The sequence below is a fragment of the Neolamprologus multifasciatus genome, chromosome 14 (genome assembly GCF_963576455.1).
Source record: "Neolamprologus multifasciatus chromosome 14, fNeoMul1.2, whole genome shotgun sequence".
In the NCBI taxonomy this organism is placed as follows: Eukaryota; Metazoa; Chordata; class Actinopteri; order Cichliformes; family Cichlidae; genus Neolamprologus; species Neolamprologus multifasciatus.
Window position 1 is genome coordinate 6,232,388 of NC_140452.1, and position 25,915 is coordinate 6,258,302.

At 41.2% G+C, this 25,915-nt stretch overlaps 1 protein-coding gene and 1 long non-coding RNA gene across 3 annotated transcripts in view; both read right to left on the minus strand.

Annotated features, from left to right (window-relative positions):
• schip1 (schwannomin interacting protein 1) overlaps positions 1 to 25,915 on the minus strand; it is a 275,998-nt gene that overhangs the window by 207,749 nt on the left and 42,334 nt on the right. The gene's annotated exons all lie outside the window — the stretch shown is intronic.
• LOC146503352 (uncharacterized) overlaps positions 10,285 to 25,915 on the minus strand; it is a 15,848-nt gene continuing 217 nt past the window's right edge. Inside the window, exons 1-2 of the long non-coding RNA XR_014868605.1 lie at positions 22,109 to 25,915; positions 10,285 to 22,078 (exon numbers count right to left, since the gene is read on the minus strand). The exon at positions 22,109 to 25,915 is cut by the window's right edge and continues 217 nt beyond it. This is a non-coding gene — a long non-coding RNA (uncharacterized LOC146503352). The remainder of the gene's footprint in view (positions 22,079 to 22,108) is intronic.

Here is a 25,915-nt window from a genome sequence, read left to right on the forward strand (position 1 = left end):
AAATCCATGAATTCACATGGTAGGATTTGTAAAGAATTTATTCGTAAATCAGGGTGGAAAATAAGTATTTGGTCAATAACAAAAATACAACTCAATACTTTGTAACATAACCTTTGTTGGCAATAACAGAGGTCAAACGTTTACTATAGGTCTTTACCAGGTTTGCACACACAGTAGCTGGTATTTTGGCCCATTCCTCCATGTAGATCTTCTCAAGAGCAGTGATGTTTTGGGGCTGTCGCCGAGCAACACGGACTTTCAACTCCCGCCACAGATTTTCTATGGGGTTGAGGTCTGGAGACTGGCTAGGCCACTCCAGGACTTTCAAATGCTTCTTACGGAGCCACTCCTTTGTTGCCCGGGCGGTGTGTTTTGGATCATTGTCATGTTGGAAGACCCAGCCTCGTTTCATCTTCAAAGTTCTCACTGATGGAAGGAGGTTTTGGCTCAAAATCTCACGATACTTGGCCCCATTCATTCTGTCCTTAACACGGATCAGTCGTCCTGTCCCCTTGGCAGAAAAACAGCCCCATAGCATGATGTTTCCACCCCCATGCTTCACAGTAGGTATGGTGTTCTTGGGATGCAACTCAGTATTCTTCTTCCTCCAAACACGACGAGTTGAGTTTATACCAAAAAGTTCTACTTTGGTTTCATCTGACCACATGACATTCTCCCAATCCTCTGCTGTATCATCCATGTGCTCTCTGGCAAACTTCAGACGGGCCTGGACATGCACTGGCTTCAGCAGCGGAACACGTCTGGCACTGCGGGATTTGATTCCCTGCCGTTGTAGTGTGTTACTGATGGTGACCTTTGTTACTTTGGTCCCAGCTCTCTGCAGGTCATTCACCAGGTCCCCCCGTGTGGTTCTGGGATCTTTGCTCACCGTTCTCATGATCATTTTGACCCCACGGGATGAGATCTTGCGTGGAGCCCCAGATCGAGGGAGATTATCAGTGGTCTTGTATGTCTTCCATTTTCTGATGATTGCTCCCACAGTTGATTTTTTCACACCAAGCTGCTTGCCTATTGTAGATTCACTCTTCCCAGTCTGGTGCAGGTCTACAATTCTTTTCCTGGTGTCCTTCGAAAGCTCTTTGGTCTTGGCCATGGCGGAATTTGGAGTCTGACTGGTTGAGGCTGTGGACAGGTGTCTTTTATACAGATGATGAGGTCAAACAGTTGCCATTCATACAGGTAACGAGTGGGGGACAGAAAAGCTTCTTACAGAAGATGTTACAGGTCTGTGAGAGCCAAGGATTTTCCTTGTTTGAGGTGACCAAATACTTATTTTCCACCCTGATTTACGAATAAATTCTTTACAAATCCTACCATGTGAATTCATGGATTTTTTTTTCACATTCTGTCTCTCACAGTTGAAGTGTACCTCTGGTGCAAATTACTGACCTCTGTCATCATTTTAAGTGGGGGAACTTGCACAATCGGTGGCTGACTAAATACTTTTTTGCCCCACTGTATTATTAGCTATTATTATTATTATTAATAATAATATCAGAAAAAAAACTGTAGAATAGTTCATGCTGAAAACATTACCTGGTACAATTATTATTGATGTGGAAATGCTCAGTGTTCCAGCCACAAAATAACACACACAAAAATGAAAAATCAGTTTATCTTATAGGACCTGGATAAAAAAGACAAGACCCTGTGATATTCTGTCTGTTTTCCTTTCAGTTAGCTTGGTGAAACCATCCACCTGTTTTGTTATGATGCTATGACAGGTCTCTCCTCCCACTTAATGCCCTTTGCAATCAAAACGTATTTTGACGTTAGCTGAGAAAGCACGGGTGTCGTGATTGCCAATAATAATAGCTCATTAAAGTATTGACACTTACCTGAATTATACTAATCGCCCATTAAAGTTTATTATTTATACATATATTTTTCTACCACTCCCCGTCCTCTCCTTGGTCTTTGCGTGTACTTTATCAAACTGTCATGTTCTCTAGAAACTTTGGCACATGCACTTTTCTTTTCAATACAGGTGTTTGGTGTTCTGGACGTGTGTCAGTAATGTATGTAGTTGGGTAGTATTTAAAATCTATAATAAAAAGCAGTAGTGAATATTGCTGCGATCACAGCAACCTGCTACCAACCAAAGCAATGGTAAGAAGGTTTTTCAGTATAGCACCGTACATTTTTACCTAACAACTGCCTGCATGTTTTTTCATATTTCATATATTTTTCTCCATAACAATCTGCCAGGGGTCACTGACCACTCTGTTGATCCAGGTTAACTGGGCCCAAGTCTGAAAAATCTATTTCTTTCCTTGAATGGGTAATTTTGGGGCGATTGTTGCTCAAGAGTTGGGGGTTCGCCTTGTAATCGGAAGGTTGCCGGGTCGAGCCCCGGCTTGGACAGTTTCGGTTGTTGTGTCCTTGGGCAAGACACTTCACCCGTTGCCTGCTGGTGGTGGTCAGAGGACCCGGTAGCGCCAGTGTCCGGCAGAGGCGACAGAGGCGACCCGCACTGACAGAGGCGAGGCTGCCAGTGTCTGGCAGCCTCGCCTCTGTCAGTGTGCCAATGGGTGCACTGACAGAGATGACCCGGACACTGGCGCTACCGGGTCCTCTGACCACCACCAACAGGCAACGGGTGAAGTGTCTTGCCCAAGGACACAACGACCGAAACTGTCCAAGCCGGGGCTCGACCCGGCAACCTTCCGATTACAAGGCGAACTCCCAACTCTTGAGCCACAATCGCCCCAAAATTACTCATTCAAGGACAGAAATAGATTTTTCAGACTTAGGTCCAGTTAACCTGGATCAACAGAGTGGTCAGTAGGGATGGGTATCGTTTAGGTTTTATCTGATACCGGTGCCAAACTGGTACTTTTGAAACGGTGCCGGTGCTTGAACGGTGCTCGAACCGGTGCTTAAAGAATGGAGAACACAAAATTGGTCCAAAAACCTCTCATGTTCAGCTGTTTTTTTTGTAAAAAGATAACAATGTTAGCCTTTTCTGCAGCTATAGGGCATATATGGTATCACTCTTGGCTGGAAGCAGTGCTTAAACAATGTAAAAAACAAACTTTGTCCAAAAACCTCTCATGTTTAACTGTTTCCCACTTCTTATTTGGTCATTTTAGCCTTTTTGGCCAGGGTGAAGGGAGTATCTGCCATCAAACAAGAAGACAGCCGCATGTAGCTATGATGATGTTTGCTAGTTCACCTTACATGCATTAATTTAATAACGTGGTTAGCCTACTCAACGTAAATTATACACGAACAACATTAAGCTACTCACGCAGAGAAGAACGGCTGCTGCTGCATCATCATCCGTCATCATTTCTGCTACACTGGCAGGGCTAGGGGCCAGGACTCTACTCTTCGGGTTTTTGGGGGATGTTGCTAACTCTGGGTCCGATAACAGGCACCACACCCGCAGTAGATGCGCTCGGTGTGAGGTCTCGCAGCAAGCTATCAAATACGGCGCATTTTTCGGCTTTTAAAAAAAACGCTATGCGTCGCCAGGTGTTTCATCGGATTTCAGGTGTTACCTCCTTTCCACAGTATCAGCTTAAAGCACTTGTTGCAGCTGCTGAGTTTGCATCTTTTGCTGTGAAGTACAGCCAGACTTTTGACCGCTTCGCCTTGGGCATTTTTAATCTGTAGCTCTGCTCTAAAAGAACGTACGTACCTGGACCCGCCTACTATCCTCGGAAAGGTAAAATGATTGGCTAGAATTCAAAGTGTATCACATCTCAGGAAAAAAAAGCACCGAAATAAAGCACCGAAATGTGCGCTGCTTTTCGGTCTGGTTACTACCGTTTATGTCAGAACCGGTGCCATCATGGCACCGGACACCGGTACCCATCCCTAGTGGTCAGTGACCCCTGGCACTGACAGAGCGCCCATTGCCATCACCAGTGTGTGAATGGGTGGATGACTGGATGTGTAAAGCGCTTTGGGGTACTTAGAGACTAGTAAAGCGCCATTTACCATTTCAGGCAGGTTTTTAGGTGTGAGGCTTTTTTGATGTAATTTTTTTCTTTTTATTGAGTTCTGCTATTATTTTGTGCTGTGTTTTGTTACATCCCTTTTTGGATTTTCTGCACATCTAGGTTCTTTTTTTCTCTTTTACGCAGGTAAAGCATTGAGAGGAAAAGGATAATGGGAACAATGGTTAAAGGCACAGAGAGAAGAAAGAGAGAAGAAAACAACACTGTGCTGAAAAATAGTGAAGAGAGGACGAAGCAAAAGAACCAAACAGAAAGAATAAGAGGCAGACGTCGTTCACGCCAAAGGAATGTAGAAGCAGATGGAGCAGAATAAAGAAACTGTAAGACAAGGACCAGAGGGGAAGGACAAAGAGAGACCAGGAAAGAAAGGAGTATAATATAAGGGCAGTATCATGAAAAGGGAAAGTGATACAAAGCGGTATCACAGGAAAAGGGAGTCAATGGGAAGGCCTGCAAGATGTATGAAAAGAGGTGAAATGAAGAATGATGGGCATTGAGTTGGTTGCAAGAAAAGGTTTATGGTGAACAGAGGGAGGGTGAATAAGGCAATGGAGGGCAAGTGGAATGAGCGAAGGATAGATGGAAAGAGAAGGGATGAGCTGGCTGCATTGAGAGGGGATGTTCAATGGGCCACAACGCAGCTGCTGACAAGCCCATCTTATTCGCAGTATGGCATCTTTCCACTCAACAACTCGCAGGTGGAGGGATATACAGATGCTCACATATTCCTACACACTGTCCATGCTCATGCACTAACAGAGCCCATGCCATGTTTCAGTGCCTGTCTGTGTTACAGATGAAATGAGAGCTCAGTGGTCTGGATAACAACCCTCAGTGAGAATACACTGGCCAAAAGAGCTCAATATGACGATGGAACACCCCCACCCTAAAAAATACAAAAAAAAAAAAAAAGTCCCCTTCTGATGTGTACCCCTTTCTGTTAAAACTGTAGTAGGCACCAAGTGTTTGATTAAGCAAAAAACCTAAAGTAACTTCAGCATATTGGAAGGCAATTTCTCTGATAAGAAGGACAAATATCTATTTTCAAATTTTGTGGGTTTTTTCCCATTTCTGTTAAGATTTCCTGCTTTGATCTGATGGCATCTGAAGTGCATACAGTTGCCAAACCAGATGGGTACACACAGAATAATACAACAACCAATAAATAAAGTCCAAAAACAGGTGCCTGTTGCCTCTGTTTTGCCTGTTTAAAAAGATATCAACAGATTGGAGTATCACACTCTTTTTCCTGTCTATACTGTATACAGTACAGAGTTTCTCAATGTCTTCACCCTGGAGTTTTTAAAAAAGGTTCATTTTTAGTGACCTAAAACTTGAATGAAAGGCCAAAATACATGAATCACCACGTATCACTGGAGAAGGCATTAAATGAAAGAGTGGCACTCGGGGGATAAGAGGACAGCTGAGCTTACAGCGCTGAGAGAGTTTAAAAAGCACGGAGAAGTCACGCAGCTGGCAATGTGGAAGGAGATGCATTAAGTTCTTTTTCAGAGCAGTTTTATACCAGATGTATTATTTTACTGGGCAGTCAAGTTACACGTTAACTCGGTGTAGAATCTGATCTTTTACATATGGCATGCACTCTCTCTGTCACGCCTGTGGGTATTTCCAAATGAGGTCTCAAGGTTTAAGTTAAACTAGGCTGACCAATCAGATGTCTTTAAAGGAGCTCCAATGTGTCTGTGCGTGCGTCGTTGCTTTATTTTGACAATCCCTGAATTTTGAACGAATAATAAATGTCTCTGTGACTGCTAGTCTGCTAGCTACTCCAAGTTTTCCCACGTCACACCCCTGCTGATTCAGCTGCACTGGCTCCCCGTTAAATTCAGAATCCAGTTTAAGGTTTTGACCTTGACTTTCAGGGCTCTGCATGGACAAGCACCAACATATATAAGTGAACTTTTACATCCATACATTCCCAGCAGGTCCCTGAGGTCATGTGACCAGGGCTTGCTTGCTGTCCAACACACGAGGCTGAAAACAAAAGGCGACAAAGCTTTTGGAACTGTGGCCCCCAGATGTGGAAGTCTCTCCCTTTGAGCCTGAGATCTGTGGACTCAGTGGTCGCTTTTAAAAAACAGCTAAAAACTCATCTTTTTAAACTTGCTTTAGGTTGATTTTTATTTTTAGGTTTTAGCTTCTGTGAAGCACTTTGTGATTTTTATCTTGAAAGGTGCTATATAAATAAAGTTTTACTTACTTGCTTACTTTACTAGTCTGATATGCATAACAAGGATTATGAGTTCAATGTGACTGCAGTTGTTGAATTCAATCATTTGCTTCAAAGCTGGCACGGTGGCACGGTGGTTAGCACTGTTGCCGCACAGCAAGAAGGTCCTGAGTTCAATTCCACCATCAGGCTGGGGTCTTTCTGTGTGGAGTTTGCATGTTCTCCCCGTGTTTGCGTGGGTTCCCTCCGGGTACTCCGGCTTCCTCCCACCGTCCAAAGACATGCAGCTTGTGAGGATAGGTTAATTGGATAATCTAAATTGTCACTAGGTGTGAATGTGCGAATGAATGTGAGTGCGAATGGTTGTCTGTCCCTTTGTGTTAGCCCTGTGACAGACTGGCGACCTGTCCAGGGTGTACCCCGCCTCTCGCCCTATGACAGCTGGGATAGGCTCCAGCGCCCCCCGTGACCCTGAAAAGGATAAGCGGAAGCGAATGGATGGATGGTTTTAGCTTGTGAAGCACTTTGTGATTTTTATCTTGAAAGGTAAATAAATAAAGTTTTACTTACTTGCTTACTTTACTAGTCTGATATGCATAACAAGGATTATGAGTTCAATGTGACTGCAGTTGTTGAATTCAATCATTTGCTTTAAAGCTAATCTGATGGTAGAAAATACATGAAAACACTAATTTCTCTATATATAGTATTGAGTAATTAGCAGAAAAAATGTGATTTGATGGAAATAAGAGTGTTGTTCTGTTAGGGTTATGAACAAGTGAGCAGGGTACATCACAGAGTATGTGAGTGTGTTTGCAAATGCTGAAAACACTTTCCGTGCTACGCTTTACAACATTTATTATGATCTGACATTCGTTTTATATGCTGCTGCCCTTTATGCATGAGGCAGGATAATAAGAGTATAATTTATATACCTGCCTGTTTTTTTTGTAAAAAGCAGTCAGATCAAACAGCAGGTAATACTGAAACCTTACAGTGAGAACTTTAATATTTAGAAGTGCTCTTTGCCTCATTAAGATTTATGGATAGACGGGTCCGCAAATCCACATCTAGAATTTATTACTAAGAACTGAATCAGGATTGGAGTAAGAGAGGAGAAATTTCCACCCATGCCTGCCATGGCCCTTTCACTTAGAACTTAGAGCAGCCCATCTGACCTCAGCTACCACGCTTCATTATGATTATGGGCAGCACAACCTGCAGTGTGTATGTGTTGCCTCTCTGTAAATAATATGATCTGGTGTTACTGCTACATTATGATGTCTCCAATATGTTGCAGCATTGTGTAGGAGAATTCTGAAAAAACACTTGGGTAAATCCTTAAAAGGTTAATGAACTTGGATCAGGGATGTATCTTTGGCTGCGCTGGTGAATGGGTCATTATTCAAAACGGACATGATTCCCAAACTGCGTCATTGTGTTCGCGGTGAAGGGCATGCACACTTGCGTGTTCATTTGTGCTCTGTGAATATCTTTATTGTTTCCTGTTAGGGAGCAGACAGGTTACTTGGCTACCATGTCTCAGCCTGTGCTCCTGACTGATAAGCTCCATCGCTTATCTCAGCAAATGTGTGTGAGAGTGTGTGAAAGTTGGACAGCTTTGCAGCCATTTTCTGAGAACTATTTGAATTTAATGTTTGCTCTCCAAACGGACAAACGTCGCCATGCCGTGGGAGGAAATGTGATGTGTGCACGTGTGTGTCTAATTGCCTGGCTGTCTTTGTGAGGATCAGGTTGCGCTGTAGACTTTTGGAGAGCGAGGACATTTTGGCCACTCTCCTAAATTCCACAGAGCTGATTGAGAACTAAGGCTTCATTTTAAATTCATGGTATTATATGTAAATGGGATTTCTTAATCAAGCTTCAGATTTAAAACGGTTGCACTTGTATACAACCTACATGATGCACCACAATACCCTTTATAATATTAAGTTCCCAGAAGAGTTTGCTAAGTTTAAGTATATGTTTGTGCATGAGGAAATGTTGGTGTCCGTGATAATTATTAGTACACAATGTTGCTATGTAACTGTAAGCTACATGTGAGTGAACAGTTCAAGCTGGGTGAAATGATGAATCATGATGAAAGGATGACTAAATGATGTGTTGTAAAAATGTCTTGTATTCACACTCTTACCTGTTCAAATAAACAAATTGGGTTTTACTGATTTAACGACACTTGTAGAGTGTCATAAAATGTATTTTTCTCTCTTCTAAAAACTGTTACAGAGACACTCTGTATCAACTCTGAGGCCTGATATTTGTTGATCTAATAATGAATTCTAGGCAGTTAATGGGAAGGTTTCCCAGCTCTTTATCAGTGCAGGAGAGATGGGCTAATGTGGATGGAAATTGCCTCATGCAATTACACCACAGTAAGGATTGTTATCAGTGTAATATTAGTCTATTAGTCATGCAGCTGCATGCTACAGTTAATAAGGTAGCGACTGAGACAGTTCAATGATGGCCAATAGGACAACCGTCATATAGATGTGGGATAGCATGCTGCAAAGCTAATTTTTTCTGCCATCACCTCAATAAAAAAAAAAGTGGCTTCATTATATAAATGATGGATATTGCTGCCTCCAACTTTGCTCAATCACTTTGCCATCTTCACTGTGAAGCACACAGCCACACAAACAGAAGAGGCACTGGTGGCAGCTGTAATCCTGTAAAGGTAGCAGCAGGACGGAGAAAGGCTTGTGACAGGACTGCTGGATAGTGAAAGCTTGCCTACAGGGATGCCTCAGCTTTTGGATACACTCCGCTGGTTGAAAATCATGCAGCTACACACTACATGTACACGCAGCGATGCTGGAAAACAGACACGCATACCTGTACACACACACATGCACATAGCTATGGGGCTTCAATATTCTCTGCTTGCTGTCCCACCTGGATGCTCGTGCAGCCCGAGGAGCATGGAAAAGAAAGGCAGCGAGCAGTGAAAAGCATTTCACCTCACTGTGGGAGTGGGTGACAGGGCTCAGCTATCACACACTGGGTCCCTGTCACGTACATACACAAACAAACACACACAGGAGAAACAGAAGGATCAAGCGGAACCTGGACTGCAGCGGGAAAATAAATCCCCCAAAAACTATTTGTATTGAAAAGTAATAATAAAGGATATCTCTCGCAAAATTATTTCAGTTTTTACTTAAAATTTGCTTTTTTTTACAACTATTTTAAAGACCTGGGGATTTTAATTCCACTGGACACATGTGCAATAATATATTTTCTATGACTCTCACAATCTCACAGTTTCTGCACCGCACATAATTACCTACATGCCACCTTTGCTCTACCGAGCTATTTAAACAGTCTGAATAAACATCACCAAAACATTATCTTCATACATGAGTTGAAGCATTGCAGCGTCTCCATCAATTTGACTGCTTGGAAATGTTATTTCAGTTGAATCACCACTGAAATATGGGTAACCCATATTGATCACGATGACAGTCTCTAAGAAAACAATCCTCCTGAACTGGAAACAGAGGAAGAAAAAATTCAATATCTCAGTGGCAACGCTTACTATCCGAATGCATCTGCAAAGAAAGATAAATGGCACTAAAAAACAATAACCTAGATGGTTTTAATAGCTACTGGAATACATTTATCAATACCACTTGCTTCTTTGTGTAATATAAACATAGGAATAACCATGCATACACACAAGGAAAATAGCTTTATTCAGGGAGTAGCCTCTTTCTACTATTACTGCCAGTGACATGAGCCCCCTCCCCCACCACACCTCCCCAGTGTGTAATTGGATGACCTCTTAACCCAGCCATATTTTCTGATTTAGTGAATGAAGTGAATAAATGCCTAATAATACAGGTTCATATCCTGTCACAATGTCACAAGCTTCTTTTGACACAAGAAGGCGCATGCCTCTTTCTGCAATGATCTGGCTGAAGTTACAAGAAACATGTACATTTGATTTTGGGGTAAACTGTTCTTTTTAACTGTCTATATATATGCTTAAATGCTTATATATGCTTATGGGGTGGCTGTAGCTCAGGTGGCAGAGCGGATCAGCCACTAACCAGAAGGTCAGTGGTTCAATCCCAGGCTGCTCCAGTCTGCATGCCAAATATCCTTGGGCAAGATACTAACCCCATGTTGCTCTCCGATGCATCCATCGGAGTGTGAATGTGTATGAATGTTAGATACTTAGCACTTAAGCTTAGAAGTGCTTGTGTGAATGGGTGTGATTGGGTGAATGAATTAGCTGTATAAAGCGCTTTGAGTGCTCGGACAGAGTAGAAAAGCGCTATATAAGAACCAGTCCATTTACCATTTACTTACACAGCTTTAACTACCTGCTTCCGATCACAGTTCAACAGGCACAATGAAAAGTGAGAAACTGAAGACAGGCTAAAGTAATTGTGCGGTTGGGCTCAAAATGTGTGGTCAGAGACGACATGTGTCCAGTAGAAGACTGTGGCTTATTAACCCTTTAAGACCTACCATAGAACCAAGTCCGCCAGAGCTTATATTATATGTTTACATGCTGTGGAGTCATTTTTGGGAGCATTTCAAGTTGCTATACAACAATACAACCATTACAGCCCAGATTTTAATAATATGTATGAATTAAGTGCATAGTGATTACATAAATTGCAAAAAAGTGCAATAAACTACAAAAAAATTGAAAATCGTTTTTGTTTTTTTAACATATATTTCTAGTTAGAGAAATTTAAGAGGCTTATCCCTCAAAACTGTAAATACAAAAAAGTTGCACAAAATAGTTTCCCACCACAGGGAATTTATTTTGAGTGCCTTCATAGTTTTATTTTTGAATTACACCAATTTTTATACACTGCAGGAAAAACGAAAATAAATATTATGATGCAAATTTGCAAAAAAGCAGCATATGCATCAAAATAAACTATGTCCAGCAGTGCAATATGAGTCCTAAACATCCCAGAAACAACACAGAAAGTCATAAAGTCAAACATAACTTTTAAAAACACCAGTATAGGCTCATTGAGGCCCGGACGGTAAAAAAAACTACATTTCCGCGAAAATGACGTCACTTCCGGTTTCGGCCAGGTCATGGCGGACATGCGATAGTTCGCGCTGACGTCTAATCCAATGTAGGAAGTGTTATGAACAGCTGATCGGATCGGCAAAGCGTGTTTCTGGAATATTATGTTTTTGTTGCTGCAAGTGCTTTTTATGCAGTTTTTGCAAAGCTTTATGTGGAAGGAAACTGTGACCGAGGACAAGCTGATGGCTTAAGATGTAAGTACAACTCCTCAGGTTTCATATGCAAAAAAAATTATTGCGCTAGCTCACGTGGTTGCAGAGCTACCGGGATTTAAAAATAGTTACGCAAAACAGAGCGTGCCCGCTCCGACCGGTTTTAAAGGGTTAATAAAACCACGGAAGGTATGACCAAGAAAATGTTGGGAATTGAAAAATTGAACACAGCTTTTTAAAAAACACGACTAAAAATCACTGCAAATTATGGACACCGGGGGGAAACCGTATTTTAATAAAGCGCCCAATGAATGCCGCAGAGTCGCACACGTTTGTGCGGGAAACATGTCGATGCCATTCAATGCTATTTTATTTTTATGTCGGCCCTGAAGGGGATGAGAACATTAACTAAATTTGACTCTTTTTCTCACTGCAAAGGAAACTGTTTCCCAGGTAACCACGGGACAGGAATGGAGAAGAGATAAGGAGAGAACAGGAAGTGAAATGAGCACAGCTGTAGAAGCAGAAATTTAAAAAAAAAAAGGTAATTTTTATAATCAGTAATAACTCAATAGGTAATATCCAGAGATACAAAATAGAATACCAAACATGGGTTAAGTTAATACCACACGCTGACTTTATGTCTCTTGCACAAAGCTCGGTCGGCCTTATTTCAGTGCAAATATATGATCATATTCTACAGAACAATCACTCTGTTCTTTCTATCTGTAAGGTGATGAAAGCCGTGTTCCTGTTTGAAGCCTTGAGGAGTCCAGATTTCACCCTTTCTTCCTTTCACACCTAATGCTTACTTTCACTGTCTCACTCCGTCTCAGACTAAAGGAAAGAAGAAAGGCGTGATGGGCGGGTTAGGAGTGTGGCTAAAGTGTTCTTTCCTTTGTGCTTTCATCCCATTTCTTCTCTGCACTGCCCCAAATGCATTTTTCACAAGTTACAGAAACCTCCTTCACAGCTATTCACAAAAGAAACTAGTTTTGTGTGTGCGTGACTTAGTCAGGCAAAGTTTATGATGCAGAGATGGAGAAGGAGAATGTGTTTGGGTACCACATAATAACATTCATCAGCCCAATTAAAACCTGAACCTGATATTTTATACAAATCTGACATAACATTAAAACTTGTCCTCATCCCTCCCCCAGATGTTCATATACATCCCATGTGTCATTCCTTCCTCTCTCGATCCACTCCCCTTATCGCCGCTTGCAAGGCCCTGTCTTATCTCTACTTGCATTACACCCAATAAAATCCAATAAAACTTCCATAATGGTATTTAAATTAAAAGAAAATTGATGTTCATGTTGGTCCCACAGCTTGATAACACTTAAACTGGGTGGTAAAAGGAGTAAACACTCTTCCCAGAACCTCCTAGGATTGGCCGTAATACTTGTCAAGCCCAACTCCTGACTTGTGGGGCTCACATGGCTCACTCAACAGCGGACAAAGCCATCATTTAGCTGCAGTCACCAAAAGCAGCCCAAACGACGCTTAAATGCATCTGCATGTGGGCTGCACCAGATGTGTGGCATAACACAGACACAAAATTACAAAAACAAAATATATAGTTTTCCCTCTACGCAATATAACATTCCACAAGGAAAGTCATCGCGTCATTTGGGGGTTTATGTGGAGCAGTGAAAGGTTGTCAGATATATATCTCAAAGTAAAATTAAGGAGGGAATGAATTATATTTACTTCATCTTTTTCAGGTTTTTGATCATCTTTGGTGTAGCGTTTTGGAAAAGGGCCAGTACTGTAAATAGAAGGCTGTGTACCTGGTTGCGCTCTGTTATATCAGGTTGTTCTGCAACTATCCAGAGTGCCTTTAAGTTGGGGAGGATAAGAGGCACTAACACCTGCAGCTTGTTTGGCTCTTTAACCGCCCCAGAACATCTACATAAAACTCCAATTGCACACACTCATAAAAACTCACACAGCAGCAATATATCAGCCCCTCTAAACTAGATTGATGAGAAATGGAAAGGTGGGCATATTTCAAAAGAGCACCCTGAAATAGACTGCATCAAACTTCGCCCCCCAGCAGTTTTTGGCTTCTTGTAATTAGAAGGCAGCATTAATGCTATATTAACGAGCATCAGCATGCCCGCATAAACACAAACAGAAAGAAAGAGGGAGACAGACAGAGCGAATGAGAGCAAGGGAGTGTAGAGAGAGGGCGTGAGAGAGTGGAATTAAATCATGACGTCAAATTTATGTCCTGGCCGTATTTACTGCTTTAATAAGAGTTGGGTAAGCAAAGAGAACTGCTGGAGGGCACATAGCCTATGTCAGCAGATATTCATACACACACACCCACACACGCGGATCTATGCGCTCAGCAATACGAACGCGTCCTTGTCGACGTGACCCGTTTTACATATCAGTCTCTTTAACCAACCGCCTTTAAGCTGTCAGAGTTTATGCACCTGCCATATTTACGCATTCGTAGCACAAGTAACACATGAAAGAGGTGCGAGTGTGTCATGCAGTGAATGAGAACGATAAGAGATTGAGAGATTCAAAAGGAAAGAACGTGCACGGGAGTCGGTGCAAGTGAGAAAATTGGACAAATCTAATTAAAAGCTCCCCAGACACAAGCTGCCTACTGATTTACTACCCGATAAACCCATTCTGACTATCTCCGTCGTAAACAAAGCCTTAACAACGTCGCTCTGATCTACCTTTTTTACTGCGATTGTACGTTCACACCTGCTTGCACACGAGAACTGTAATGCACATAAAAACCTGTTGAAGCTTTTGTCCCATACTGCTGTGCATACAACCCATCGTCAGTAGTGAAATGGTTCAATTAGTGGTGGAAGAGAGCCGGGGGGAGCAGCTGGCCACCCCGGCAGCTTGCGGGGCTCAGGGCTCGGGGGCAGGCTGTGATATCTGACTGCTCGGTCGAGGCGGGAGGATGGAGGATGAAGCGGGGTGAGATGAAAGTCCACTGATAAAAGCAATGCACACAGAGCTGAGGTTGGTATAGAATCTCAATTAGCCAGCAATACAATCCTGTAGAAAAAGGGAGGGGACCGTGCTGAATTCACGTGTTTTGTAGATGTTAAAGGCGATATCTGCAGTAGATCGACAGCTTTACCATCTGCAGCAGTGCAATGGATAAGCTCTAGATGATGAACTGTAATTGTTTTACCACTGTGTTCTGCACCACGTCTAAAAATACTAACACACACACAGACAAACAAAGAAAACACGACCAGTAAACAGGCACCTTTTTTTTGTACAACTCACATTTCAGGGCTCGCAAAATCGCTAGCCCGACGTCCCGCGATTTTTCCAGTCGGGCTACCAAAATCTATCTCTGCCCTGCCCGTCGGGCTATCATAGGAAGGAAAATATATGTCTATGCTTTTGCATTCTTTCGCCAATGTAGCTGAGTAATTATGTCATTGGCATGAGCCACTGTCAATATGTGACATATTGAAATCGCGTTTGAATTTGCGCTTGTTTTTTTTTGCTTTCACTTTCATTTTGCGATTGCGCGAACGGTGTGTAGAGAGCAGCAGCACTGATTGGTAAGTGGCGATTAATTTCGCACCAATTCCTCTGACTTTGTCTTATCACTCATTAGCTTACTATTCAAACATGACAAGTGAAATCTCCCACAGCAAACTTAAACTTGTGAGAGGTTGAGTGCGCAAAGAATCGCTGATCATTATGTAAGTACGTGTGTAAAAGCAGCAGGATTTACGCTGGTTTTTTAGTTCTGCTGAGCCAAATAAGACAGGTCAGGGTGAAGAAGCGGCAGCCAAAGAAAAGCCGATCACAAAACGGAAAATATATGACAAATCAGACTATGAGGCAAAAAGAAAGCGCAGCTTTTTTGGTTTCATGGACAAAATAATTTCTGTGGCTGGAATATGACGAGCTAAATAACATGATGTTCTGACAGGTGTGTTGTGAGTTTCATTTGATTTCTGAGTCGACAAGCGCCTTTGTTACTGGGACCAGTAATTTTAAGAAAGACCCCGTCAGAACCCATGAGAAATGCAAGAAATGCATTATTGCCCAGTCTGCAGTATCTTTCCCAGAACAAACACCAATTGCAAAAAACATACTAAAAATAAACCAAGCACAACAAGAACTCCTGAAAAAGCTGTTTAGAACAGCGTGCTATGTTGCAAAGAGTGAACTACCATTGGCAAAATTTATCAGTCTTTGCAAACTTCAAAAAGCAAATGGCCTAGATCTTGGTTCCACTTGCCTCTTACCCGTGACTTCAGTGGAAATTTCAGATTGAGGATCTGACACAGACTGATTCATGTTCTACAGTTCTTACAAGTTCATAGAAATTTCTGTTCAATTTGAACCAAGTATTTGAGTTGATGATTGTAATTTTTATACAGTTGTTGTAATTTTTATTTTAACAATTTTTTTTGATTAATTTTTGTTTCCATTACAATATTATACTTTAATGTATAATATTGTAATGGAAACATAACATAAAAAAATTGCTTTATTTTTTATTCGGGCTACTTAAATTTATTTTGGGCTACCAAAAACTGAAGAATGCCTGCCCAAAGGGCTACCAGAGATTTTGAAATTTTGCGAGCCTTGCATTTATAGAAACACAGTGATAGTCTGAAAGATTTCCTCCAAGACCCAAGACCAGCAACTCATTTAGGCTACGTCCACACTAGCCCGGATAGATTTGAAAACGGCGTTTTCGCCCAAAAACGCTCCGCGTCCACACTAGCGTTTTCAGTCGTTTTCACAGAGTCGTGCGTCCACATTGAAATGGCCGAAAACGCTTACGTTCCAGTCCTGTGCATGCGTGAAACGCAAGAAGATTCGACCTGCCTCATTTAGTCTGCCGCTTATTTACTTTCCGGTTCTTTGAAACGTAACGGCAAAATGTTGAGGAAAAGCACCGAGTTTTTTAAATGGACTAACAATAAGGTGGAGTTGTTGTAACAACAAAGTAACACAAAAGTATAAAGTTGCGAAAGCGAGTTAGAGTTAAAGAATTTGAAGTAAAAGCTACCTGGAGCATGTACAGACTGATATTCATCTTTAATAGTGCTGTCAAAATTGGAGAGCATACAAAACAACTGCTGTATAATGCCCTCCGCTATCTTAGTTTAATTGGTCACACGACTGACATATGACGTGCGTCATCGTTTTAGGAAGTCTGCGTTTTCGCTGTCCACACTGCGACGCAAAAGCGCTGTTTTTCAAATGTATGCGTTTTCAAGAGCGCTTTGAAAACGCAGCATTTTCCGTCTCAGTGTGGACGGGAGGCCAAAACGGAGAGAAAACGATGGACATAGCCTTACAAAGTGCCTTTAAGTCCTAGAAGAGCTCAGGTCAAATAATCAAAATCTACATCTGGCAGAGCCTCATCTTCTCCCTGCTGTGAGAAGATCCGTTCCCAGCTGCTAATGAGCAAAGCAGGCCCTTTTCAAACGTGTTAACTTTGTAACTGTTTGAAGACACTATCACTGTGAAAATTAAATTACAGCATTCAGCAGTGCAAACAATGTGTCACCACATGAGAGGTTTGTCTCTTCTGCTTCCTTGTAATTATTTTCAAGTAAAAATTAAATATGTTGTCTGTTCCTTCGAGAAAATATCAGCTTGTCAAAAAGTGATGATTTGCTGCTTTTATGTTTGCTATATCACGGTGACATAGCTGCCATTCTTTTCTATAAGCTTTCATTATAGATATCTACAATTAAGTTGCAGATGAATAGAATTGTTGGTGCTGATTCTGTGACAAATGGGCCTATTAATAATGTTTTTGACGACGTGGTGGTGCAGTGGATAGCGCTGTGTCCTCACAGCAAGAAGGTTCAAGGTTTGAATCCATTCTAGTTCCCTTCTAATTTAATAACCAGAAGAAAATAGAGGATATCCCCTCAGTTCGATTTATATTCTAATTTCTAGACATCTTGAAACATATTTTAAGTAGTCATACTGATGTAGTTTATTACCAACAAGAAACAACTGCCACTGCCTATGCTACTAAACACCATTTGTATGTGCTGACAAACAAGTCAGCTAATAAACAGGGCTCATCATAGTGTGTAGAGACACTTGAAATCTCTCAATGAATCACAATCCAACAGACACACCAACGTGAAAAGCACGAATTGGCCTTTAAGTGTGAAAAATGATTTTTGATCCACGAACAGCATTTGACAAAAACCATAAAACCAAGATGTCAGATTCACGTTACCCAGTTAAAAAGCTGACAATTCAACACTTCTATCTCCAACAACAGAGGAAATTCTGCTGCTCGAGATCATGAAAAGCTACTGCAAAGATTACTTTTGTCAAACATGAATTTCTTAGTTTTTCCTGAAAGAACTTTGAATGAAGCTGTAACAGCTTTTAGCTAGCTACATCAAAACTACACCCTGGAGATAACTGTCTGTGCATAAGCATGACGTTAACGCTGGTAAAAAAAATAAGAAAAAAAGATGATATTTGGAAATTTGTGGTCCTGGCATTCATGTGGATATTACTTTGACATGTATCACCCAGCTGAATGGACTAAGCACCTACAGTAACTGAAGTTTTCACCATTAGCAAACAAGCTACAGTAATTCCACTGAGCATCAAAGAAACACAATTTGCGCACATACACACTGAAAACAGGAAGTCAGATCACTCAGAGAGCGCGGTGCTTCAGCAAAGCCAATTCTTCAGCAGCAATTTGGACGCACATCAAAATCAAATGAGTTCTTCTTTTGTCCACGCTCCATCTCTTTACCAAATGACACCAATGAAAATATACTTTTCTCTAGGCTCTTGCCTTGCAGGAGAAAAAACCCATTTCCCATTCTGAGAGCATACTCCATATCCATGGAGATAAATGTCAGCCAGCGACCCTCCGTCCCACTGGGCAGGCTGGACAAAAAGTTGGAGAGGAACTGAAAAGGTGAAGAGGGAAATCTGACCTCTGGGTAGCCTCCCTCTGGGAGCCACACAGACAGACTGCCTGGACAGAGGAATGAGAGTGAGACGGGGAGAAAAAGAAATGGATGGGGGTGGCTGATAAGCCATTTCCCCTTGACATTCAGGGAAGTCCAGGTGCCTGGCATGTGAACAGATTAGGGAACAAGAGAATGCTCCAAGAGAGAGATATCACACACAATTATAATGTTTACTGGATCTCATTTTATGCCTCTCTCTCCCTCCCTCACTCTCTGTTTCGGGTGAACACATGAGCAGGCAAGGTTAGAGCTCTACCTCATGTTGAAGTCTATTGATGATAGAGATATATCCAGAGGCATGCACAGCACAATCACCGCCATCCATCTAAGAAGAGGCAATGCTTTCATTTGTGCTTGTATGTGTTGTACAAGCAAACACAAATCAAGCCATTCTTGGAAAAGCACAGCAGGTGTGTGTGTGTGCATGCTCATAGTTCCCATCAACTCTCAAACAACTCTGCTGCCTTTCATTGACCTTCCTTTTTGTCTCTCTGTGAATCAATAGCCTCTGACCGAGCTCAGTCAAAGTCTGACCAGAGAAAATTAAACCAGAGAAGGATGGAAAGGACAGCCCGGCGAAAGGTTGTACAGAAGTGCTAGAACTTCTGATCCGCCCACCTAGACCCCAGTAAGAGCTGAGCAGAAACCACAGTAAGACACAGACAGGCTCAAGAGACAGGAAGGCTGATAGATAGAAAGACAGACACTCCTAATCTCTTTGTTGTGCGTCAGAGCTTTGTTTATGCCACAGTATCTAAGAAATCAGATAGTATCCCATTAGTCACAGTGGGCTTCTGTTTGCGGTTTCTACAGTGGTTGAAATGAAAGATGCGACTCACTGAACATAGTCTGAATATCATTTCAGCTACAATATTTTTTAATGAAACTCACAATCGCAGGCATAATTTAAGGTAATCCTTCCATTTAGAATGAATTTGTTTGACAACAGGAGAGAAGTGCCAATGCCAACTTTCCAGGAAAGTGTTATTACTTTAAGTAAAACAGATAATAGAGTGGAACAGCATATAGTCTAACATTTGATTTACCGCTAATAAATGTCACTGGAATAGCTCTGCAGTTTTTAGGTCTAATTTTGTTAGTTCATTATACTCTATGCAATATTGAGTTTTTCTGAAATAATCCGAACAGAGTGTACAAAAAGAAAGTTTTCTGTTTACCCAATTCATGTTTTAAATGAATCTGATTGCCATCTAATATATTAATAACAGAGAAATATAGAAAAATAGAAAAAAAGAAGATGAAAAGCAGACTTGAATTCATTTGGATACAAGTATGAGTGTCCAACTTTCTGACTGGTACTGTAGCTTTAAAGTGTGGGTGTAATGTTGTCCATGGATGTTATGAGTGATTCTTTAAGCTGGGATTCAATGTTTTTTTATATATGGTTCTTGGATGAAGCTAATGTGTTTAGATGAAGTGCAAAGCAACTAGCGAGCATACAAGGCACAAGTTTGTTATGGCAAAGAGATCGAGCCCGGATAAATGGGGAGTGTAGCGTCAGGAAAACTAACATGCAGATCATCAGTAAGATTTCTATACTGGATGAGTGCTGATGGAAATGGTTGAGAAATGAGTCCTCCTCTATCTCTGATAGCTAAAGACAGAGGAAGAGTTGAGGTGTTTTCAGAGGCCAGTAAGCGAGAATGAAAGGCTGTAGTGTGGAGGTGAGGGTAAGGACTTTAAATGTAGAGACTATGGGAAAGGGAGAGAGCTGACTGATATGATGGAGAGAAGGAATGGTAGATATATGATACATGAGCTGAAGGAGGACATGCAGAGGGCTGGTGTGACAAAAGAGGATGCAAGTATCAGAAACAAGTGACTCCAGACAGACCACTGCAAACAGCCCATATGGAAAAGATATATATAAATCTTATAACGTTTGTATCTGTCTTGTGTGAAACTTGTATGAAAAGCATACAAGAGTGAAAACACATATAAGATCCCTTGAAAAATTATATAATGAAACTTGTATGTTTTGGATACTTACTAAAACAATATATGAAAGTAATGAGAAACTGGCCACTTTCATGAGTTAAATCATATATGTTTTTACTATTTCTTTTCCATATGGGAGCTATGGGGGTGGCTGTAGCTCAGGTGGTAGAGCAGGTCATCTACTGATCGGAAGGTTGGTGGTTCGATTCCTGGCTTCCCCTAGTCTGCGTGCCAAATATCCTTGGGCAAGATACTAACCCCAAATTGCTCTCCGATGCATCCATCGGAGTATGAATGTGTGTGAATGTTATCTAGAAAGCACCTAGAGAAATGTGCTTGTGCGAATGGGTGTGAATGGGTGAATGCACAAGTTGTGTAAAGCGCTTTGAGTGCTCAGAAGAGTAGAAAAGCGCTATATAAGAACGAGTCCATTTACCATTTACCATTTAAAGCAGTTATTTACATTATATTCAAATAAAATCACTTCAGTTTCTCTGCTGACTTTAGGATGCTCTAAATCTTTGAACCCTTATTTAGTGCGTTCTAATTGTAGAAATGTAGGAAAAACTCATATAGAGAGAAAAAGAGTCAGAGAGAGATCACACTTGATCCAGTCTTGCATTGTACAGGAGAATTATAGCTCTGTGCAGTGGGAATGCACAGCTGTGCTGAGCTTGTTGCCTCACTCACAGGTTCTGGGCAACATCTTGCTGGTCTGCTGAGGTCTTTCTGAGTGCAATTTGCATGTTCTCCCTGTGGCTCTGCAGATTTCCCGAAGGAGCTCCAACTTCCTCCCACAGCTCAAAGACATGCATCTTAGGTTAATTGGCTATGGTTAATAGTTGACCACCAAGCTGCTCTGTTACCCTCCATGGGTTAAAACGGATATAGCTAATAGATGGCTGTACGAATGTTTGTGAGTATGTGCTTAGGGGCTATAGTTGCAATCCACTACAGGCTAGCCAGCAGGGAAGTCTCTGGCTCTGAAGGTGTTACTTTTCTATACACAGGGCAACATACATTAAAGATGAGACCTTCTCATACCCATTGTTAGCAGAGAGGCTGCTTACACATTTACAAAAATGCAGGAAAGCAGCAAAACACCCTGGCACGCAGAGGCTTTGGCTCATCTCAGGGTGTAAAAAGCAAAAGGAGCAGCAACCCGGGGAGAAACAGAAGCAGAGGAAGAGAGGAGAGAAAAACTTAATTTAGAAAGCAAACAAGCTGTTCACAGCTTCCTCATCTATAATGCAGAGGAGTAAGCCCCAGTGTTTCAGCAGCAAACAGCAGCAGCAGGATGTACAGATGTCAGCGTGTATCCTGTGTGCATACCTGTAACTCAAAAAGTCTGCAGCATTCGTGCATTCAGATACGAATTTTGTGCTCGTGTGCAAACCTGCAAGTATGTGCAAGTAAATGTTCGTTGTGTGCAGTGCATGTGAATGTTTCTCATGTTTATACAGAATATATTGGGGGGGGAATCGACGCCTCAGCTCACCCATTTTCCTGCTTACATACGAATACTATGAAAGTCAGGATTTGCAGGCAGGATGGAAAGTCTGATGTAATGCAGCTTCAAACACTGGGAGGGATCACAAGGAACATCACACACTCTGTCAGAAAAACACAAGCCTGTTTTCCAACTCTCATTCTGGCAGGAAGATTACTGAGGGAAACGAGCTTTGGGAGTGAATGAAAGAAGGTAAAAAAGAGAATACAGGTGAGAGAGGGAAAAACTACACACACACACACACACACACACACACACACACACACACACACAGGAATTCCAAAATGTTACAGAAAGGAGGGAAATCAGTATCTGTATTAGAAGTGAGGCTGGAGAAAAGAACTGATAGATGCTGGAAAACTCATCATTCACACAGAGGCATGTGTAGTAAAACTTTTGTCCAAAAAAAAAAAAAAGATTACTCCCGATGATATCGCTTTACCAGAACGGCATTAACTGTTCCCAGTGTTCACAGTTCTCACCAGAATAGGCTGCTGTGCCAGTCGACTGTGTGCTCAGAGAACAGTCTGGGAGATGAGATGCTAAATATAACCATTACATAGCCTCTACACATGCTACTACAGGCACCAGCCCTGCTGTCACTGATACAGCCAACCTACTTCTAACAGGCTGCTGAATTATCTTGATTTCGCTCAAGTGCATTTGGCTGCACAGTGAGGTGTAACGGTAAAATGAATCGTGCTATTTTAATGGTGTGTTTTGATATTTATATCTTTGAATGCTTTTAAATGACTTTTATGATTTCTTGAATGAAGACATTCAAGGTTTTTGTATGAATTAAATAAAAAGGTATAACATATAATAATGTGTTATTAATGCCTTCTCCGGCAATAATTCCTTTACATATAGCTGTCGGCACCCTTCTTGTATGAATGAGCAATGTGATCCCTTTGCGATGGTAATCAGGCAATACACGCTCAGCCATATTCATTTTCAGCATGGCACAATTCAGAGCTGCATGATACAAATAAGCAGGCACAAATATATGACTGTCTAACGCTTTGTTTAGCTTGCAAAGAACAGGATAACTCTGGGGCATGCCTTAAACAACAATTATATGACGTTAATAACATTTTATCTCAACACAACTCAAAAGAGGGCTCTCTTGAAGCCTGTACACCAAGCCTATTCAAATGGTGGCCCGCGGGCCAAATGCGGCCCAGAAGCAACCTGCGAGTGGCCCTGCCTGTGGTCCTGGCAGAAACAGAGAAAACGCAAAAAATTAATTCATTAATTAATTTTTTAAAAATTAAAAAATTAAAAAATCCTACAGCGTAGTGTAGACTGTGAATGCAACACTTCAGTAGCCTAGCAATATTTAACCCACGATGCACCGTGATGTAAACATATTAAACAATCATCGTAATATATGATGCGACAACAGCACGTCTTTCTCACTCCAAAAGTGCAAAATTGACAATGAACCCTGCCTGGACTGACAAATACTTATTCATTTTACCGCCAAATCCAAATGCCAAACCAATGTGTTTAATTTGCATTGAGTGTGTTGCTTACGAAGGCACCACAATGACAAACACCAGACTTTCTACACAAACTTTCCAGAGCAATCTCAGGAGAGGGCTGCAAAAGTACAGTTTAACTGCGGGTTTAATAATCTTACAACCGGAGTTGTACTACCATGGTGAGGCTCCTGTACAGTCCAAGAGAGAGTTGCAGCAGCTTCCCTTCGTGTTTGCTTCTTGGCGAAGAAGAAAAGGCCTTTCACAGATTCTGAAACAGTGAAATACTGCATGCTGGCCGTGGTGGATGCGGTGATAAGTGACAAAAAAATTAAAGTAAGTGTGACATCTGCTATTAAAAACGTACCCCGGTCAGACAGTTCGTAGAGTTGAAGTTCTGGCGTCAGACGTGTTTGAAAATGCTGTTAGATGACCTGAGGAAAACTGATGTAATATCTATAGCAGGAGATCACAGACAGAACTGATAATGCACAGTTGTGCGTATATGTCCGTTTTTTGGATGGGAAATTGCTCGGCTTGCTACCGTTAGAGGGACACACAGCTGGCGAAATAATATTTGAGAAGATTTCAGCTCTTTTTGAGGAAAATGGTCTGGATATGAAGCGTGTCTGTATACTTGTGACGGATGGGGCTCCATCCATGGCATGAAAAGTGAGTGGTCAGCAAAATATTTATTTTAATTTGAAAGGGAATTATCAAAATGTTTTTTTTTATTATTATTATTATTTCAAATGTGCAAAAAAATAGTTTAGTTATAGTTCCCCTTTTTTAAATGGACCTTTTGGTGTGCATTTGTGAGAGGTCACCAGATTTACAGGGGAAAAAGGAATAAAAAAAAATTACTTGTTTTTCAATACAGTTGTGTGGGTTTGAAATTGATCATGATCTGCTGCTTACTGGCTGCAAAAAAATATCTGGCCCAGATAAATTCCTCGGTTTGAAAATCTGGCCCAACTAACTTCTTAGTTGAATAGCCATGCTGTAGGCGATGGGAAGGGTCAGCGCTCGCATATACGGCAGTACCTTTAAGCAAAAATATGAAAGTGAAAACATTTTCAAGAGTCTACATGCCTTTTGAATTGTGTATAAATGAAGCACCGAGGAACAAGGATGTAAAGGTGACCTCAGTCTGATTGACAAAAGGCTGTCACTTTAACCGATTCACAAAACTAGCTACGTTGAGCCATGTGTGAGCTTTAGTGAGCTTTAGAGGTTTCGGCAGGTAGACTTTCTGGCAGAGCCAGGGTAGCAGCTTCCAGTCTTTGTGGTAAAATAAGCAAGACAAGAAAGTGGAAAAAATATTTCCTCCCCGAAAAAACTACTGCTTTGAGGATCTGTGCAGACTGCTACTATTTATAGAACCAGTTTTGTATCTTTTATGTCTCTGCGGCTTTCAGAGCTTATCTCGAAGCATCATTCTCATTTAAGGTGGCGAAGCATTGTGGGGCTTCTGCTTCGGTGTGCAATGTTTGTCCTCTTTGTGTCAGACAGAGTGGAAAATACAGAGGTGACATTAAAGACATCTAAGAGATAGATACTGGATGCTTTATTGTACCACACGCAAAAAAGACACTCTTCATTGAAGGTTAACGAGGAGTTAATAAATGCTTGGGTTTGTGCAGGCGGGGCAGCGCTGAATTTCAGACTCTATTTCGACACGTGAAATCGCCGATCTGCTTCCCTCACACTATCTGAGCTGTATGGCCTGAAATAAAAAATGTCTGGCTGCCCGAGTACACGTGTGCTCCATTTATCAGTATTCTGACCTTGTCCAGCATTGCCACTGCGGAAGGTGCAGAAATGATTTAATAAGGTCTCATACTTTTTGACTGAAATCTGGAGAGAGAAAAGAAAAATGACAGAGTAAAATATAAAAGAGAGTATAAGAGCAAAAGAAATGAAAGTTACAAAAGTCACAATGTGAAATAGAGCTGGAAAAGCACACAAAAAGAAACATCATCTCATGCTCTTCACATAATAGTTTTGCAAATCTTTAATCATTTTCAATAGCCTTGGGCTACTCGTGCATTAAATTTGTTATTTCATTTTGGAAGTGCAGATGTCACTTTTACAAAAAAATAATGTGCTGTTTTGCACTAAAATGCAGTTTTTGAGTAAATGAAACAAAAAAACAATGAAGCTAAAAGATAATGACTATTTATATGAGTGTGTGAGTGTAATAAGAAGTAACAGTGCTTTTAAATGCAGCTAGCTGTCCTTCTTCTGTCTTCCTTTTACTTTATACTGATTTACTATAAAGTCATTTTCACCATCAGCAGGAATGACTAAACACTGACTTAATTAAAGGAGTAAACAATATAATTTGGGGGGGGGGGGTAATTGCTCACTTCAAAAGTCAAATAAAACTCCTCCAGAGGATACGCCGGAGACTCAAAATGCAATCTCAAGACTGCTACGTGGTATAAGGGTAACAACTTAACCAATTTAAAGAGTTCTTTGTGGCCAGAAATTGATTTTTTTTTTTATATCTTTGAAACATTTTTCTCCTTGAAAACTGCATAAAAATCAATTTATCATCGAATGTTTTTATCTCTTCATCC